The 20,485-nt window shown below is 39.6% G+C and overlaps 1 protein-coding gene across 1 annotated transcript in view; it reads right to left on the bottom strand.

Annotated features, from left to right (window-relative positions):
* Nucleotides 1–20,485, bottom strand: part of KDM4C (lysine demethylase 4C) — a 1,488,570-nt gene that overhangs the window by 393,321 nt on the left and 1,074,764 nt on the right. The gene's annotated exons all lie outside the window — the stretch shown is intronic.

Genomic DNA, 20,485 nt, shown 5'->3' with positions numbered 1-20,485 from the left:
GGGCCTGCAGGCCTTTATACGTTTGTTCACTTGCACATTAATGTTGTCAGAAGAAGGGACGTTTGAGGTCCCGAAACGTTACTAATAAAGATTTTTTACACAGATATCCTAAGTCCAGTGAGTGTTTCACGCTGTTTCTTTGCTATTCATTTCTTTAGAGCACCCTGGTAGCTGCAGGACGGTGGTGAGAGTGCATATACCTCTTGAACTCTTTGCTTATTTTTTTTGGCACAGTGCACCCACACAGGGGCTGACTCAGCCTGTTCAGCATCCTCCCTTCTATTTATATTCCTACTTTTTTGCTTCAGCATTAGATGGAGCCCAACATGGACCCTACAGAGGTGGATATGGCCACAGGTGGTGGTACCCTGGAGGACAAGGTTGACAACATCTTCATGTTTACTGATGAAGATGCGGATTTGATTAGATTTGGTTCAATCGAGGAACGACAGGTGGAGGAATCCAACCAATCCCTATATAACACATGGGCTAAGCTCAAACAGCAGGAGATTTACCTAAATCTTCATGGTACATATTTGTCAGAGTACCACAAGAAAAAAATGCTGCCAAGAGGCTTCAGAGTTACAAATGTTCCTACGATTGGAAGGTCTAATACAGAGTTTTGCACGAATTGGTGCAAGATTCTGAACAAGTGCTCATTCGATCTAATGTTACTGGTGATACGTGAAGCTGGTAGATTACTTCAAGAAGTTAAAATTAAGATCATAACCTTTGAGAGTAAACAACTTAACAATTTGAGATCTGACAACTCATGCGACTGGCTGGACAAATTGGCCAAACAAGTTAAACTATATAAGCAGTTACTTTCCTTTAAAAATCAGAAACTCCAAACGGTGGGATTGGATTACACACACAAGAGTGTATATCGCTGGATGTTAACATCAGAGGAGAGAATGACTTTCAGACCTAGAAGGAAGAGTAGACATACAAAGAAAGCCATCAATACAGTGGACACGAGCTCGGGTGATAGCTCTGGTCCTGAGGGGTCTATGAACCCTGAAGTTCCCCCATTTAGGGGTATTGTGACTAGATCCAGAGGGACCAGCAATTCATCACAATGGGACAACACCCAACAAGAGTAGTATGCACGACCACCACTGGCTCCATACTCAACATCCAATCATTTTTTAGGACAAGGACCCGGCCATACATGAGGCTGGTGGGGGCATGTCCCGCGCCCACCCAGCTCAGAGAAGATAGAGAAAAATGTTTTTAACATCAGCACGAGACAACTTAATGAAGCAGAAACGTCACTACTCAATAAAGGACTGTCATTTGTACCGACCACAAAGATGAGTGCTTTTAACTCATTTGTTGACATCGAGAAATTTGGTAGATCATTACGCTTAAAAGAATTTTTCAAAAGCGAAGTGGATGATATGTCAACATTCAGAACAGCAGTGACATTTGATCCCACCTCAAACAATTCTTCCATCACCGCCTATACGAATTATCTGACACAGCTAACTTAGGAACCTACAACCGCCAGAAGACGGAATGACAATCTATCAATTGAGGAGAGATGGGCACTAAGGTCCCTCAGTGAAGATGCTACGATTGTGATACGCCCTGCGGACAAGGGTGGAGGTGTAGTGGTGATAGATGTGGAAGATTACAAAGAAGAGATTCTCTGTCAGGTTTCTGATAACATAACCTATACTGTCTTACACAATGACCCACCTCTGCATTGAAACGTGAAATTGACAACAGAATACGCAAATGGAAAGAAACAGAGGTTATTTCCGAACAAGAGGCACGTTTCCTACAAAAGGATTTCCCAGTAACACCGATATTGTACACATTGCCAAAATTCATAAAGATATGAAGCACCCCCCTGGAAGACCGATCATCTCGGCCAGAGGATCCCTCTTACAACCATTGGCTGAATTTGTAGATCATTTTCTGCAGCCCATGGTCAAACAAATGAGGTCTTATGTACAAGATTCATCTACGTTTATCCAACACATTGTCCGTTTGGTTGACATCAGTGAGTCGGACATATTAGTAACTATGGACGTCTCAAGCCTCTATACGGTGATTCCTCACATGCCAGGCATTGTGGCAGTTACCACTTGCTTGAGACGCACACCATATATCGGCCCACCTGAGGATGTCTTGATAGAACTTTTGACGATATGTTTAAAAAAATATTTTTTTCCGTTTTGAGAATAAGTTTTATCTTCAAACGGCAGGAACAGCGATGGGGTCCAATGTGGCCCCATCACTGGCTAATCTGTACATGGCTGAATATAAGACCATACATATGAAGGTGTATGAGACATTGTCTTTCAAGTTTTATCGTAGATACTGTATATAGACGATCTTTTTCTGATTTGGCAAGGCGATCTCAAGTCACTTGAGTGCTGGATTAATACATTGAACTCATTTGAGAGCACCATCAGATCCCAGCATGTGGCGGATATCAACTCTGTCGACTATTTGGATTTGAGAGTATTTAAAACCAATTGGACACTTGGCACCACTCTCTTCAGAAAGAGCACTAATCGGAACTCTACTCTTCACGCAATGAGTTGTCATCAACCAGAGAGTTCCAGTTCCAGAGAGTGATACGTAAAAATACAGATCCTGCACGGTGCAAAATCCAGCTAATCGAAATGGTGGAAAGGTTCACACAACGTGGATAAAAAAGGAAACACCTACGGCTAGATTTAGAGTTCTGCGGCCAAAGGGGTGCATTAGCTACGCGTGCTTTTTTTCCCCCACACCTTTTAAATACCGCTGGTATTTAGAGTTCACAGAATGGCTGCGTTAGGCTCCAAAAAAGGAGCGTAGAGCATAATTTAACGCCACTGCAACTCTCGATACCAGCGGTGCTTACGGACGCGGCCAGCTTCAAAAACGTGCTCGCGCACGATTCCCCCATAGAAAACAATGGGGCTGTTTGAGCTGAAAAAAAACACCTGCAAAAAAGCAGAGTTCAGCTCCTAACGCAGCCCCATTGTTTGCTAGGCGGAAACACTTCCTAAGTCTGCACCTAACACACTAACATGAACCCCGAGTCTAAACACCCCTAACCTTACACTTATTAAAGCCTAATCTGCTGCCCCCGCTATCGCTGACCCCTGCATATTATTATTAACCCCTAATCTGCCGCTCCGTACACCACCGCAACCTACATTATACCTATGTACCCCTAATCTGCTGCCCCTAACACCGCCGACCCCTATATTATATTTATTAACCCTTAATATGCCCCCCTCAACGTCGCCTCCACCTGCCTACACTTATTAACCCCTAATCCGCCTCACTCCCGCCTCAATAACCCTATAATAAATAGTATTAACCCCTAATCTGCTCTCCCTAACATCGCCGACACCTAACTTCAAGTATTAACCCCTAATCTGCCGATCGGAGCTCACCGCTACTCTAATAAATATTTTAACCCCTAAAGCTAATTCTAACCCTAACACCCCCCTAAGTAAAATATAATTTTATCCTAACGAAATTAATTAACTCTTATTAAATAAATTATTCCTATTTAAATCTAAATACTTACCTGTAAAATAAACCCATACGGCTAGATTTAGAGTTTTGTCGGTAAAGACCCGCGTATCTAACGCTGGCTTTTTTCTGGCCGCACCTTTAAAATATCTCTGGTATTGAGAGTCCACAGAATGGCTGCGATAGGCTCCAAAAAAGGAGAGTAGAGCATATTTAACGCAACTTCAACTCTCGATACCAGAGTTGCTTACGGACGCGGCCAGCCTCAAAAACGTGCTCGTGCACGATTCCCCCATAGGAAACAATGGGGCTGTTTGAGCTGAAAAAAAATCTAACACCTGCAAAAAAGCAGCGTTCAGCTCCTAACGCAGCCCCATTGTTTGCTATGGGGAAACACTTCCAACGTCTGCACCTAACACCCTAACATGTACCCCGAGTCTAAACACCCCTAACCTTACACTTATTAACCCCTATTCTGCCGCCCCCGCTATCGCTGACCCCTGCATATTATTATTAACCCCTAATCTGCCGCTCCGTAAACTGCCGCTACTTACATTATCCCTATGTACCCCTAATTTGCTGCCCCTAACACCGCTGACCCCTATATTATATTTATTAACCCCTAATCTGCCCCCCACAACGTCGCCTCCACCTGCCTACACTTATTAACCCCTAATCTTCCGACCGGACCGCACCGCTATTATAATAAAGTTATTAACCCCTAATCCGCCTCACTAACCCTATAATAAATAGTATTAACCCCTAATCTGCCCTCCCTAACATCGCCGACACCTAACTTCAATTATTAACCCCTAATCTGCCGACCGGAGCTCACCGCTATTCTAATAAATGTATTAACCCCTAAAGCTAAGTCTAACCCTAACACTAACACCCCCCTAAATTAAATATAATTTTAATCTAACGAAATTAATTAACTCTTATTAAATAAATTATTCCTATTTAAAGCTAAATACTTACCTGTAAAATAAATCCTAATATAGCTACAATATAAATTATAATTATATTATAGCTATTTTAGGATTAATATTTATTTTACAGGTAACTTTGTATTTATTTTAACCAGGTACAATAGCTATTAAATAGTTAATAACTATTTAATAGCTAAAATAGTTAAAATAATTACAAATTTACCTGTAAAATTAATCCTAACCTAAGTTACAATTATACCTAACACTACACTATCAATAAATAAATTAAATAAAATACCTACAATTATCTACAATTAAACCATACACTACACTATCAATAAATTAATTAAATACAATACCTACAAATAACTACAATGAAATAAACTAACTAAAGTACACAAAATAAAAAAGAACTAAGTTACAAAAAATAAAAAAATATTTACAAACATAAGAAAAATATTACAACAATTTTAAACTAATTACACCTACTCTAAGCCCCCTAATAAAATAACAAAGCCCCCCAAAATAAAAAAAATGCCCTACACTATTCTAAATTACTAAAGTTCAAAGCTCTTTTACCTTACCAGCCCTGAACAGGGCCCTTTGCGGGGCATGCCCCAAGAAGTTCAGCTCTTTTGCCTGTAAAAAAAAACATACATTACCCCCCCCCCAACATTACAACCCACCACCCACATACCCCTAATCTAACCCAAACCCCCCTTAAATAAACCTAACACTAAGCCCCTGAAGATCTCCCTACCTTGAGTCGTCTTCACCCAGCCGAGCCAAATTCTTCATCCAAGTGGAGCAAGAAGAGGTCCTCCATCCGGTAGAAGTCTTCATCCAAGTGGGGCAGAAGAGGTCTTCCATCCGATTGAAGTCTTCATCCAAGCGGAATCTTCTATCGTCATCCATCCGGAGCGTAGCGGCAGCATCCTGAAGACCTCCGACGCAGAACATCCATCCTGGCCGACGACTGAACGACGAATGACGGTTCCTTTAAATGACGTCATCCAAGATGGCGTCCCTCGAATTCCGATTGGCTGATAGGATTCTATCAGCCAATCGGAATTAAGGTAGGAATATTCGGATTGGCTGATGGAATCAGCCAATCAGAATCAAGTTCAATCCGATTGGCTGATCCAATCAGCCAATCAGATTGAGCTTGCATTCTATTGGCTGATCGGAACAGCCAATAGAATGCAAGCTCAATCTGATTGGCTGATTGGATCAGCCAATCGGATTGAACTTGATTCTGATTGGCTGATTCCATCAGCCAATCAGAATATTCCTACCTTAATTCCGATTGGCTGATAGAATCCTATCAGCCAATCGGAATTCGAGGGACGCCATCTTGGATGACGTCATTTAAAGGAACCGTCATTCGTCGTTCAGTCGTCGGCCAGGATGGATGTTCCGCGTCGGAGGTCTTCAGGATGCTGCCGCTACGCTCCGGATGGATGACGATAGAAGATTCCGCTTGGATGAAGACTTCAATTGGATGGAAGACCTCTTCTGCCCCGCTTGGATGAAGACTTCTACTGGATGGAGGACCTCTTCTTGCTCCGCTTGGATGAAGAATTTGGCTCGGCTGGGTGAAGACGATTCAAGGTAGGGAGATCTTCAGGGGCTTAGTGTTAGGTTTATTTAAGGGGGGTTTGGGTTAGATTAGGGGTATGTGGGTGGTGGGTTGTAATGTTGGGGGGGGGTATTGTATGTTTTTTTTTACAGGCAAAAGAGCTGAACTTCTTGGGGCATGCCCCGCAAAGGGCCCTGTTCAGGGCTGGTAAGGTAAAAGAGCTTTGAACTTTAGTAATTTAGAATAGGGTAGGGCATTTTTTTATTTTGGGGGGCTTTGTTATTTTATTAGGGGGCTTAGAGTAGGTGTAATTAGTTTAAAATTGTTGTAGGTATTTTATTTTATTTATTTATTGATAGTGTAGTGTTTAATTGTAACTTAGGTTAGGATTTATTTTACAGGTAATTTTGTAATTATTTTAACTAGGTAGCTATTAAATAGTTCTTAACTATTTAATAGCTATTGTACCTGGTTAAAATAAATACAAAGTTACCTGTAAAATAAATATAAATCCTAAAATAGCTATAATATAATTAAAATTTATATTGTAGCTATATTAGGATTTATTTTACAGGTAAGTATTTAGCTTTAAATAGGAATAATTTATTTAATAAGAGTTAATTAATTTCGTTAGATTTAAATTATATTTAACTTAGGGGGGTGTTAGTGTTAGGGTTAGACTTAGCTTTAGGGGTTAATACATTTATTAGAATAGCGGTGAGCTCCGGTCGGCAGATTAGGAGTTAATAAGTGTAGGCAGGTGGAGGCGACGTTGAGGGCGGCAGATTAGGGGTTAATAAATATAATATAGGGGTCGGCGGTGTTAGGGGCAGTAGATTAGGGGTACATAGCTATAATGTAGGTTGCGGCGCTTTGCGGTCGGCAGATTAGGGGTTAATTATTGTAGGTAGCTGGCGGCGACGTTGTGGGTGGCAGGTTAGGGGTTAATAAATATAATACAGGGGTCGGCGGTGTTAGGGGCAGCAGATTAGGGGTACATAAGTATAACGTAGGTGGCGGTCGGCAGATTAGGGGTTAAAAAAATGTAATCGAGTGGCGGCGATGTGGGGGGACCTCGGTTTAGGGGTACATAGGTAGTTTATGGGTGTTAGTGTACTTTAGAGCACAGTAGTTAAGAGCTTTATGAACCGGCGTTAGCCCAGAAAGCTCTTAACTACTGACTTTTTTCTGCGGCTGGAGTTTAGTCGTTAGATTTCTAACGCTCACTTCAGACACGACTCTAAATACCGGAGTTAGAAAGATCCCATTGAAAAGATAGGATACGCAAATGACGTAAGGGGATCTGCGGTATGGAAAAGTCGCGGCTGAAAAGTGAGCGTTAGACCCTTTTTTGAGTGACTCCAAATACCGGCGGTAGCCTAAAACCAGCGTTAGGAGCCTCTAACGCTGGTTTACACGGCTACCGCCAAACTCCAAATCTAGGCCTAATATAGCTACAATATAAATTATAATTATATTGTAGCTATTTTAGGATTAATATTTATTTTACAGGCAACTTTGTATTTATTTTAACCAGGTACAATAGCTATTAAATAGTTAATAACTATTTAATAGTTACCTAGTTAAAATAATTACAAAATTACCTGTAAAATAAATCCTAACCTAAGTTACAATTAAACCTAACACTACACTATCAATAAATAAATTAAATAAACTACCTACAATTATCTACAATTAAACCTAACACTACACTATCAATAAATTAATTAAATACAATACCTACAAATAAATACAATTAAATAAACTAACTAAAGTACAAAAAATAAAAAAGAACTAAGTTACAAAAAATAAAAAAATATTTACAAACATTAGAAAAATATTACAACAATTTTAAACTAATTATACCTACTCTAAGCCCCCTAATAAAATAACAAAGCCCCCCAAAATAAAAAAATGCCCTACCCTATTCTAAAATTAAAATAGAAAAGCTCTTTTACCTTACCAGCCCTGAAAAGGGCCCTTTGCGGGGCATGCCCCAAAGAATTCAGCTCTTTTGCCTGTAAAAAAGAAAACATACAATACCCCCCCCCCAACATTACAACCCACCACCCACATACCCCTAATCTAATCCAAACCCCCCTTAAATAAACCTAACACTAAGCCCCTGAAGATTTCCCTACCTTGTCTTCACCACACCGGGTCCCGATCTGTCCAGAAGAGCCTCCGATGTCTTGATCCAAGCCCAAGCGGGGGGCTGAAGAGTGACGTCCATCCTCGGGCTGAAGTCTGGATCTAAGCGGCGGCTGAAGAAATCCATCATCGGGCTGAAGTCTTGATCCAAGCGGGCGCTGAAGAAGTCCATAATCGGGATGAAGTCTTCTATGAAGCAGCATCTTCAATCTTCTTTCTTCCGGAGCCATCATCTTCCAGCCGACGCGGAACATCCTCTTCTACCAACGCCTACTCGCCCAATGACAGTTCCTTTAAATGACGTCATCCAAGATGGGGTCCGTCGAATTCCGATTGGCTGATAGGATTCTATCAGCCAATCGGAATTAAGGTAGGAAAATTCTGATTGGCTGATGGAATCAGCCAATCAGATTGAGCTCGCATTCTATTGGCTGATCGGAACAGCCAATAGAATGCGAGCTCAATCTGATTGGCTGATCGGATCAGCCAATCGGATTGAACTTGAATCTGATTGGCTGATTCCATCAGCCAATCAGAATTTTCCTACCTTAATTCCAATTGGCTGATAGAATCCTATCAGCCAATCGGAATTCGACGGACGCCATCTTGGATGACGTCATTTAAAGGAACCGTCATTCGGCGAGTAGGCGTTGGTAGAAGAGGATGTTCCGCGTCGGCTGGAAGATGATGGCTCCGGAAGAAAGAAGATTGAAGATGCTGCTTCATAGAAGACTTCATCCCGATTATGGACTTCTTCAGCGCCCGCTTGGATCAAGACTTCAGCCCGATGATGGATTTCTTCAGCCGCCGCTTGGATCCAGACTTCAGCCCGAGGATGGACGTCACTCTTCAGCCCCCCGCTTGGGCTTGGATCAAGACATCGGAGGTTCTTCTGGACAGATCGGGACCCGGTGTGGTGAAGACAAGGTAGGGAGATCTTCAGGGGCTTAGTGTTAGGTTTATTTAAGGGGGGTTTGGGTTAGATTAGGGGTATGTGGGTTGTGGGTTGTAATGTGGGGGGGGTATTGTATGTTTTTTTTTTACAGGCAAAAGAGCAGAATTCTTTGGGGCATGCCCCACAAAGGGGCCTTTTCAGGGCTGGTAAGGTAAAAGAGCTTTCTATTTTAATTTTAGAATAGGGTAGGGCATTTTTTTATTTTGGGGGGCTTTGTTATTTTATTAGGGGGCTTAGAGTAGGTGTAATTAGTTTAAAATTGTTGTAATATTTTTCTAATGTTTGTAAATATTTTTTATTTTTTGTAACTTAGTTCTTTTTTATTTTTTGTACTTTAGTTAGTTTATTTAATTGTATTTATTTGTAGGTATTGTATTTAATTTATTTATTGATAGTGTAGTGTTAGGTTTAATTGTAGATAATTGGAGGTAGTTTATTTAATTTATTTATTGATAGTGTAGTGTTAGGTTTAATTGTAACTTAGGTTAGGATTTATTTTACAGGTAATTTTGTAATTATTTTAACTAGGTAACTATTAAATAGTTATTAACTATTTAATAGCTATTGTACCTGGTTAAAATAATTACAAAGTTGCCTGTAAAATAAATATTAATCCTAAAATAGCTACAATATAATTATAATTTATATTATAGCTATATTAGGGTTTATTTTACAGGTAAGTATTTAGATTTAAATAGGAATAAATTATTTAATAAGAGTTAATTTATTTCGTTAGAATAAAATTATATTTAACTTAGGGGGTTGTTAGGGTTAGGGTTAGAATTAGCTTTAGGGGCTAAAAAATTTCTTAGAGTAGCGGTGAGCTCCGATCGGCATATTAGGGGTTAATACTTGAAGTTAGGTGTCTGCGATGTTAGGGAGGGCAGATTAGGGGTTAATACTATTTATTATAGGGTTATTGAGGCGGGAGTGAGGCGGATTAGGGGTTAATAACTTTATTATAATAGTGTCGCGGTCCGGTCGGCAGATTAGGGGTTAATAAGTGTAGGTAGGTAGCGACGACGTTGGGGGCGGCATATTAGGGGTTAATAAATATAATATAGGGGTAGGCGGTGTTAGGGGCAGCAGATTAGGGTTTCATAGGTATAACGTAGGTGGCAGCGGTGTGCGGTCAGCAGATTAGGGGTTAAAAAAATTTAATAGAGTGGCGGCGATGTGGGGGGACCTCGGTTTAGGGGTACATAGGTAGTTTATGGGTGTTAGTGTACTTTAGAGCACAGTAGTTAAGAGCTTTATAAACCGGCGTTAGCCCAGAAAGCTCTTAACTACTGACTTTTTTCTGCGGCTGGAGTTTTGTCGTTAGATTTCTAACGCTCACTTCAGCCACGACTCTAAATACCGGCGTTAGAAAGATCCCATTGAAAAGATAGGATACGCAAATGGCGTAGGGGGATCTGCGGTATGGAAAAGTTGCGGCTGGAAAGTGAGCGTTAGACCCTTTCCTGACTGACTCCAAATACCAGAGGGCGGTAAAAACCAGCGTTAGGAGCCTCTAACGCTGGTTTTCACGGCTACCGCCCAACTCTAAATCTAGCCGCTAGAGATTATGTGTGAACAGGCAATCTAGGCACAGATAGGAGGTGACAAGGCCACACAAGATACCATACCCCAACTCACGTTTGTGACCACGTACACCCCGGACCAGTATAAAATTATGAAAGCCATTAAGGAAGAGTGGAAGTTGATCCAGTCCAACCCCTCACCGCCATTCATTCAATGGTGGGCACCGTGACTGGCATACAGGAGAGGTAAAAGTTTGAAGGATTTCCTGATGAAGACAGACTTAACACCGGTATCTGAGAAACAGATGTGGTAGAAGAAAAAGAATGGCTGCTTCAAATGCATGAGTTATGTGACTTGCAACAGCATGCACACTGGGAACACGTTCCAGCATCCTGAAAAAAGGAAGAAATATAGGATCAACTTCTTCCTCACGTGCACAACAACACATATAATCTATCTACTTGATTGTCCATGTGGGCTCTTCTATACTGGGAAAACCATTGATGATGCCCGGATCCGGATAGCTAACCACCGGTCAAGCATTAGGACTGCCCTGAAAAACGGGAAGTCGGATCAACCTGTAGCCCGACACTTCTTGGAACAAGGACACACAGTTACGGACTTGAGATTCCGCATAATTGATCATGTTCCGGCACTGAGAAGAGGGGGCAATAGAGCCAAGATCCTGTTGCAGAAAGAAGCCAGATGGATACACAAACTGGGAACCTTGGCACCCAGGGGCCTTAATGTCCAGTCTGGCTGGCAAGCGTTCTTGTGACGAGTTGTAATCTCCTCGAGTGACATTATAGGAGGTCTAATGAGAGTCCTCAATCCTCTGCTACTATGAGAGTACATGATGTCATTATACAACTAATATTTATATATTGATATATTTTTTTCTTTAGCCTGGTGGTCCATGAATACTCTTTTTTTGATATTACACTGTAGGATTAAGTAGGATTGTTGTTTTTAACATGATAGCCTCTGTTGGGTTGGTTTTACTGTATCTCTTGTTTATATGTTTTGTAGTAACAGCACTGCCTTTTTCCACATATGGTGATCGTGGTCTCGCATTTCTGTTCTCCCCCCCTGGATAGGTAAGGTGTTCTTGCTTATGGATCAAGTATGTTTATTTTGTTTTTTTCTGTAATATGGTTCACCCATTTGATACAGTGGTGCACTGACTTATTGATGTGATAGTGTCAGGTTCTGTGTTCTCTACTCCTTTTTCTCTCAGATACACCCACTGCTTTCTGATTGGTTGAATCTCCTTTAAGACAGCTGTTCACATTTCAGTCTGTGCTTAGTATTGAAGATTGTTAACCATACACTTGGATTAAGCCTGCTCTCACCCACTGCAAGGGTCAACTAACTTATACCTTTTTTGCCTAGGAATCTACTCGCATCTCTTGAGATCTGCCTCTGACCGGCCCATACACAGAGACCCATCTAACATCAGAATTCTCTAAGCTCCAGTGGGGTAATATAGGCTCATTCATCAATACCTATTTTGTGCAGTTTCACTTTTTCTGCAGCTCCTGACTCTGCATACTTACTCAAAATCTGCCTGTCAGTAATTTTGGAGGATTCCGCTGCTGTGTGACGTCACATCCTCTCAATACCCGACGCCAGCCACAGCTCATTATCACACCAGTTCCGGAGCTACACGCCAGTCCCTGCCGCTGCAAATCACTCTCAGGTACTTGCTGTGTTTTCACAAACCGCATCCACTACATATTATATGTAAGACTAAGACCAGCTTAAGGTCGAGTTAACAACTACTGTGTTATTGCTGAACTGTGCTTAATTAACCTATTATCCGGTTTCCTGTTTGGGGTGCTCATTAAGTAAGCTGATGAACTGTCCATACCATTGCTAAGGAGATTCTGGCCTTGACTCTATTACCACTTGGCATTCTCTCCTCAATAAGCTTCTGGTTCTAATTATACTCATACCGTCTTCCTCTGTCTGAGTTCTCATCTCTGTTAATCCTTACCTGATTAATATCACTAGTCTGAAAGAATCCCTCTCTCACATAGAGAATTTAGACAGCTTGGTGAAACAAACCATTTTTATACATAATATTCTGCAGTTGTGTTCCATAATTCAGACCATTGCTGTTCCCTTATAGATAATCAACTAATACAAACCCATTTTATTTATAACGGGAGGGTTTCATTGTTTCTTTTCTTTTCTTCAAAGAGTTATTTTTATGTTGGTAAGTTTTAAGTTTTATGTTTGGATGTAGACAGGGACAGCTCTTTGACCTCTGTGATGCCAACTCTGGCTGTCTGTGGCTTCCTCTTTTCCCTTGATTTCACTGTTAGCTTATATGTGGGTCTTGAGGTATGACGACCACATTATGTTAGATTATTATTGATGCTATCTTGTGCTCACATAGGGAGTTTATCTTGAGGCTCATTCTCCCAAACCACTGGGGAGGGGTTATGACCCTATGTCTTTCCTGCTCCATCCGTTTGGATGTGGGGTGTTTGATTATGACCAAGAGGTTGCTTTTACCAGTGGGGCGCTTGATACTTTTGTTACTTGCTGTAATGGTTTTGCTGCATATACTCTGCCCCTTTAATTCCTCACTATAAAATTCTCCTCCCCTTTACCTACCTTGCTTAGTAATTTGGATCAACAGGTGTGATTCAGCCTGCAGATTCCTGCAGAAACTCTACGCCTCTCGAAGGAACTACTACAGCTGCAGCTCATACTCTTTCCCTCACAATTTACAAGCTAAGTATTGCCTGCTTTGCAAACTTGTATGCTCCTGTTATTTCATCTGCATTTGTCTTAAGTTTCATTTTAACTTATCTGCTAAAAAGTAAAGTTAAAGCTAAACAGGTTCAAGTTTAACTTAAGTCACTGCTACTCATTCTGATGAACTTTTTACCTTTTGAGTCTCAGTTTGTGGAATTGAACATATGAATTGAACAGCTATCTTACAATACTCATACTTAAAGACACAGTAACCTCTTCTATATCTCTGCAAGATTTACAGCTACTTGTTTAACTACAATTACAATATTGTTTTCCTATACATAGAGACTGTATAAATCAACCTCTGTTGATCCACAGTATATGAGCAGACTAGGGATTACTTTGTTTTTAATCCCGATTATTTGTGATAAGGTGTGGAAAACATATTTAGATATTCCTATTTCATACTACACCTTACATATTATTAAGCCATTAAAAAAAAAATACACGTAAAATGGAGTTGACAGAACTCACTAACCGTGTCACAGCTTTATCTCAAAATATGGATATACTGATTGAAGGCATTAGAGAAATTAAATCTGAGAACCAAAATCTCAGGACCTTCATTAAAGAAAATATGAATAAACCTAATTTTTCTGACACTACACCTGAACCCCAGGTTTGCCCACCTGAAAGGTTCTCAGGTGATAGAACACAATTCAGAGACTTTAAAAATTCCTGTACTTTGTATTTCTCCCTGAAACCTAAGTCTACCCATAGCAATACAATTAGTCATTATAGTATTCCTCTCTTCTTACAGCGGGATTCCCAAAGAAAAATAACACAGGCAATCATTGATTCCGGAACACTTGGAAACTTTATTGATATAAAATATAGACAAATGTACAACATACCTTTAAAAAAAAAGGAGAATGCACTCACAATCCATGTGATTGATGGTTCTTTTATCTCCTCTGGTCCCATTACTCACCACACTATACCTATAAAAATGACTACTTCTAGTCATACTGAGTTTTTATCGTTTGACGTTATTGCTTCTCCTCTCTTTTCACTGGTCCTCGGTCTGAGATGGTTACAAACCCACCAACCTGTTATTGATTGGAACACCTCTCAGATTGATTTTAACTCTCTCTTTTGTAAGAACACTTGTTTTTCTGTTAACAACATAATACAAACTACAACACAATCTATCACCGATTGTTATAGTGATTTCTCTGACGTATTTGACAAAACTCAGGCTGAGACACTTCCTCCCCATAGACCCTACGACTGCCCTATTGAACTCCTCCCTGATAGCAAAATTCCTTATGGGCACATATACCCCTATCTGAGCCAGAGCTATTGCATCTTAAGGACTATCTAGAAGAGAATCTCAGAAAGGGTTTTATTAGGCCTTCCACCTCCCGAGCTGGGGCTGGCATTTTCTTTGCTCTCAATAAAGATGATACTTTACGCCCAATACTAGACTATAGGGAAATTAACAAATGTACAAAGAAAAACAGATATCCTTTATCTCTTATCCCTGAGATTATTGAGAGACTCCAAGGCGCTAAGATATTTACCAAGCTCGATCTCAGAGGGGCCTACAACCTTATTAGGATAAAATCCGGTCATGAATGGTTAACAGCATTTCCAACAAGGTATGGCCTGTTCAAGTATTTACTCATGTCCTTTGGGTTATGTAATCCCCTGCCACTTTTCAGTGCTTTATTAACGACCTCTCAAGATTTACTTGATATAAGTATGGTCAAATATCTGGATGATATTTTAATCTATTCCAAAGATCAACAACAACACACACTACACATCAGAACTGTTTTACAACGTCTCAGACAACATTCACTGTATGCTAAATTAGAAAAATGCATATTTAACACTAATACCATCTCTTTCCTTGGATACCAGATGTCACCATCTGGAATAAAGATGGAATCTAAGAAAGTTGATGCAATAACATCTTGGCCGGTACCTCAGAACAAAAAAGAGGTTCAAAGATTTCTAGGGTTCGCCAACTTTTATAGGAGGTTTATCCAAGGTTTTTCTGCCATTGTAAAACCTTTGACTTCTCTGACAGGTAACCACCCTAGATTCATTTGGACCCCACATGCTGAAGCAGCCTTCCAAAGGTTGAAGAAATGTTTTATTAATGCACCAATTCTACAATTTCCTAACCCTGAGTATCAAGACATACTCAAGGTTGATGCCTCAGAATATGCTATTGGAGCCATTCTATCACAACTACAAACACCAAATGATATAGTTCACCCAGTCGCATACTACTCAAGGATAATGAATTCCTCAGAGATTAATTACCCCATTGGTGAAAAGGAATTATTAGCCATAAAGAGTTCCTTGGAAGTTTGGAGACATCTACTTGAAGAAACAAAACATTCTATTTTAATCTACACTGATAATAAAAATCTTGAGTACCTTAAAACAAATAAGACTTTATCATCCCGTCAACTTAGGTGGAGTCTTTTCTTTTCAAGATTTGATTTTATGATTACTTATAGACCCGGTAGCAAAAACGGGAAGGCAGATTCTTTGTCCAGAAAAGATCCAAAACCTGACTATCCATCCATCACCAAGGCAGTTATACCATCTGACAGATTCATTGGTTTATCTACTGAAGTTATAACACTATTTCGTAACTCACAAGAAAAAGATCAAGATCTACCAACAGACCTACTCAAGAGAGGTGAAAATGGGTTACTCTATCATCAAAAACAGCTATATGTTCCAGAGGATTTACGTGAAGAAATTACTTCAACGGCTCATGACTCCCTAGTATCGGGACATCCAGGCCTCCACAGGACATGTGAGATCCTCCAAAGAGATTTCTGGTGGCCTAAAATGACTGCATATGTCTCAAATTACATACAAACTTGTTTAACTTGCACCATAAATAAACCTATGAAAAACAAACCATTTGGTCTTTTGATGTCCTTACCTATCCCTAACAGACCCTGGAAAGATATAGTCATCGATTTCATCGTTGAACTGCCTCCCTCTAATAACTATACTGTTGTTCTCTAAAATGGCACATTTTATTCCTTCGCATTCCTTACCAACAGTAGCTGAAACTGCAACACTCTTCCTTCATAATATTGTAAAATATCATGGCCTTCCAGACACAATAACCTCTGATAGAGGCTTTCAATTTACCTCTCACTTCTGGACCCAATTATGTTCTGAATTAAAAATAAAATTAATGCTCAGTACAGCTTATCACCCCCAAACAAATGGGCAGACTGAGCGAACAAACCAAACATTAGAGCAATATCTTCGATATCATTGTACTTCATTACAAGACAATTGTTTTTCACTTCTCCCTACAGCGGAGTTTGCGTACAACAATTCCGTTAACGCTTCCACTAAAGTTTCACCCTTCTACGCCAATTATGGATTTCATCTTAGATACCATCAATACCCTAGACAAGAGACTCCTTCTCCGCTTGTGAATGATACTGTTAATGAACTTGAGCATGGTTTCACTCTTATTCAACAAAACCTACTGAATGCTCAAGGTATCCAGAAAAGATACTATGACCTTAGAAGGTGACAAGCCCCACAGTACAAGGTTGGAGACTATGTATGGCTCTCTTCGAAAATCTCAACATTCGTGTCCCAAGTAAGAAATTTTCTGCACTCTTTGTGGGTACATACAAAATCATCAAGGTCATTAACCCTAATGCAGTTACCTTGGATCTCCCCTCTTCTTTGTGCATACACCCATCTTTTCATGTATCTCTGATCAAGCCATATACTCCACTCAGGTCTACAGCTGTCAGGCCTCCTGAGTCCCTCTCTGAGTCTCATTTCCCTGAATATGAAGTTCAGACAATATTGGATTCCAGATATTATCGTAATGTCCTACAGTACCTGATCCGTTGGAAGGGTTTCAGTCATGAGGAGGATTTGTGGGAGCCCTCGACCAATGTCACGGCCCCCAGGCTTGTCTCTTTATTCCATCAAAGGCATCCAGATCGACCTAAGCCTTGAGCCACGGAGTGGCTCCTTGATGGGGGGGTTCTGACAATGATTTGCTGCATATACTCAGTCCCTTTAATTCCTCACTATAAAACTCTCCTCCCCCTTAACTACCTTGCTTAGTAATTTAGATCAACAGGTGTGATTCAACCTGCAGATTCCTACAGAAACTCTAAGCCTCTCAAAGGAACTACTACAGCTGCAGCTCATACTTTTCCCCTCACAGTTTACAAGCTAAGTATTGCCTGCTTTGCAAACTTGTATGCTCCTGTTATTTCATCTGCATTTGTCTTAAGTTTCATTTTAACTTCTCTGCTGTTTAATTAACTTTACCTTGCCAAATAAGGATTGCATTTACCCTTATCACTATAATTTCTAGTTTCCTATTGTCTCAAATCTGTGGTATGTTACTCCTAGCTCATCAGCAAACAACTCCTTTACAGCAGCTGCGGTCAGTAAGTAAATTCTACAGCACCAGCTAAGGACTATTTCAAGTAAGATTCTCTAAAACACATATTTCAGTCTGCACTGTGCTTATCCTATGCTAAATCCCTGCTTGTATTTAACTTACTGCACATATTTACTTACCTGACCTGAACTATATGCTAATTGAAGTAATTCTGTTTAAATCATTCATCTAATACATCTGCTGTGTCTGAATCTGTAAAAGTAAGTTAAAACTAAACAGGTTCAAGTTTAACTTAAGTCACTGCTACTCATTCTGATGAACTTTTTACCTTTTGAATCTCAGTTTGTGGAATTGAACATATGAATTGAACAGCTATCTTACAATACTCATACTTAAAGAGACAGTAACCTCTTCTATATCTCTGCAAGATTTACAGCTACTTGGTTAACTACAATTACAATATTGTTTTCCTATACATAGAGACTGTATAAATCAACCTCTGTTGACCCACAGTATATGAGCAGACTAGGGATTACTTTGTTTTTAGTCCTGATTATTTGTGATATTGTGTGGAAAACATATTTAGATATTCCTATTTCATACTACACCTTACACTTGCACACTTGGCTTGCAGGTATTGATGGCGATGTGATAAGCCTATAATGAGAGGTAGTCAAGTAACTGATTGTCAATAAATGGTTAGATTTGTGGGGACCCAATATTTTATTCCTGTCTGAGGGGCTTCTATAATAGGGTGTAATCGAGTGCCGGGCACAATTTGCTTATATAGACCTTTTGCCGCAGTAAGGGCTGTCAATGTGTGCTGCCAACTGGGTTGTTTACTTTTTGAGGTGGTAGGAGGTTTAGATCGATACTCCTAGCCTATAAGAGTAGGGGTGTGCCTGTGGTACGCCTATGAGCTTCGATGGGAGGCACCTTGGAGTGCCTTGCGTGATTGTGGTTTTCCCCTTGAGGCATGACAGGGTAATTGCTTTGGATAGCGGGCTTTTTCTATATCTTGTGAAGAAAAACGTCAGGCTCTCAATCCCAAAATTGTGATAAAAAGTGAAAATTTTATTAGACAACATTAAAAAGATATACAGACATGGCAGTAAAAACTAGAGCAGATATCTTACATGTTTCGCGCCCCCTACAGGCGCTTAATCATAGATGAGGGACTCTGTGAGAAACCTCATCTATTTATGCTGTGAGAGTCATAGATTTAACTATTTCCTTGCCTCACAGTCATAAAGAGAAAAAAGGTTAAAAACAGACTGCTTTAGCAATTAGATACAATGGTAGAATCCCAATAGGCAAGATGAATAATCAAATAGATAAGAGCAAACAGTGCATAAATTCACAGACATTATATACATTGTAATAATACATTTTAAATTGTTATATTTTTATAAATATTAATAATTAATTCTTATTATTTGTTCTTATTGTTGAGATGAAAATGGTAGATTATAAGCTTTAAGAAGTGTTCAATGTATATACTGATTAAAAATTAATGAAACTACTCATGTATTTGCAAAAAGTTTGCAAAAAGTTTTTTCTGAACAGAAAGAGCAGAAAACAATAGAATCTGATTAACAATAAGATCCAGTGTTTATATATATATATATGTGTCAGGGCACGACAATTTTGCATGCTACCTCTCATCACCCACATCACCTTATCAAGTCTATTCCTAAGTCTCAATTTCTTCGTGTTAGAAGAAACACTAAGAGTGATCAAATTTATGACCAACAGGCAAGTGAACTTAGGGATAGACTTGTAAAACGTGGATATAAATATGATGTTCTTGAATCGTGCCAAACAAAAATCAGGGATAACAAAACAGTATCCAACAATAAGAGGACTAAAAATAATACTGATTTTGCTGATTCTGTAGTCTTTTCAACAGAATACAGCCAACAATATGACGAAATTGTAGGGGTCTTAAAGAAGCACCTTCAGATTTTAAGGGCAGATGAGAGTCTCTATCCTTTTATTAGTAACTGTAAATTTGTATCCAAGAAATCCAGGACCCTTTCACAAATTCTATCACCTAGCCAGATTACAGGGACCTCTCAAAAACAAAGAGGAACATGGCTTAAAAAACTGGGCACTTTTAAATGTGGACACACAATTTGTTATACATGCCCCAATGTTAGAATAGGACAACATTTTTGTAGCCAATCCACTAGCGATACTTATGAGACAAATTTTTATGCTAACTGTGGTTCCCAGTTCGTGGTTTATCTCTTGACATGTGATCTTTGTAATTGTCAATACTTGGGCAAAATGACTAGAATGCTCAGGACCAGATATAGTGAACATGTCAGAGATGTCTAAAATTATAATAAAGATTCAGCAGTTGCTAATCATTTTAATAATTTTCATCTAACTTACATAGCCAGTCTTTCAGTACAAGTTATAGATATGGCTGTGGTACCAATCAGAGGGGGAAATAGGGCCAAGATTTTAGAGAAGAAGGAACTTTATTGGATCCTTAAATTAAAGACCCTTGCCCCTCAGGGCATGAATAGAGAATGTGACATAGACTATTTTATTGACAATTAACATCTTTATTATTTCACCTTCTCTATTCGTGCCCTGACACATATATATATATTCTATTGTTTTCTGCTCTTTCTGTTTAGAAAAAACTTTTTGCAAATACATGAGTAGTTTAATTAATTTTTAATCAGTATATACATTGAACACTTCTTAAAGCTTATAATCTACCATTT

Source organism: Bombina bombina, chromosome 2 (genome assembly GCF_027579735.1).
Source record: "Bombina bombina isolate aBomBom1 chromosome 2, aBomBom1.pri, whole genome shotgun sequence".
NCBI lineage: Eukaryota > Metazoa > Chordata > Amphibia > Anura > Bombinatoridae > Bombina > Bombina bombina.
This window is presented reverse-complemented; position numbering and strand designations above follow the sequence as displayed.